Consider the following 1,275-nt stretch of genomic DNA (forward strand, 5'->3'; position numbering starts at 1 on the left):
GACATGTTTTGTATTGAAAAGATTTTCTTTTAACTATTTTTGACTTTTGCAATAAGCTAAGATATCCATTTGCTTAGTCTGTGGCTCCTTGCTGAGAGGGATAAGCTGATTCTCAAACCCATATGCCTGCACCCATCTGCTTTAAGCCAAGCCACTGTTGCTGCTTACTGCTGCCAATTTAGTCTAAGTGTTCCCTGCCAAGCCTGTAGTCTATGGTTGCCAGTGACCAGACACCCTGCTGTGAACCAGCTCTACATTTTTTCAACACACAGTCTGGGAGTTCTTAAAAAGCTAGTGAAGTATTAACCCCTCTTTCCCTTGCATTGTTAACACCTGAATGTGAAGCCCACGTGTGTTTCTTTTAATCAATATTCAGTCCCTACAGTAGGGAGATGCTTCTACCCTCTTAACTCCCTGTCCATATGGCACTGGAAGCAAGTGGCTACCTGAAGGTTTTACTTCTAGGGGGGAGAAGAAGAAAGGTTACTCTTCCAAACTCCTATCCAGTGCATACCAGGGTAGCACCACCTATTGACAGGAAGTAGAGATTGCAAGCATGGCCCAGTTTCCTGTCTATCTCAAACAGATTCTGTCTCAGGAGAACCTTATGGATCTCATGCAGCTCCCAGTTTTAGGATGTCTTTTCTTCCTACTGTTCCTCAGTGCATTGGTCCTTGTGATTAGCTTGGGTAATCCTGTGATTCACAAGGGATATTCATCTCCCTACACCCCCTTGTCTTTTTGACCTGCCCAATCACTTCAACACACCCAATATGGGATTTGTCCACACTATGCTCAGTGTGGGTATGGGGAGCCCAAGAAATCTGACTAAAGGAATCTAAATCGATGATGATACTGGAGAGGAGAGATATGGAGGTAAATTTTAAACCTTTTCAAACTCTATTGTTTTACTGATGCTAACTCTTTCAGTTTTTTTCCCCTCCAAATAATGAACAAGTTTTTTTTGGAATTGGAAAAAAGAACTCTTGAATTCAATGCCTGTATCCTGTCACATATATTGTATTTGCTGATTTTTTATTTTAAAATTTAATTTTGTTTTTTAAGTTCACATGTAAATCTAATGCAATATCTTGTCACACTAACTCACTTTAAGTTACTATATTTTTGCCTTTAGCTATATTTTCTGTTACATTGTCTTTATTTGTACTTCCCCTGGGTCTGGACTGGAAAAAAATACCATTGTAAAAGCCCATAGTCTATCGGAAAAGCCCTTTTTCAGTGGCAAAACTATGGGTATTTATAGATGCTTGGTTT

The sequence above is a fragment of the Monodelphis domestica genome, chromosome 1 (assembly GCF_027887165.1).
Source record: "Monodelphis domestica isolate mMonDom1 chromosome 1, mMonDom1.pri, whole genome shotgun sequence".
Classification (NCBI taxonomy): Eukaryota; Metazoa; Chordata; class Mammalia; order Didelphimorphia; family Didelphidae; genus Monodelphis; species Monodelphis domestica.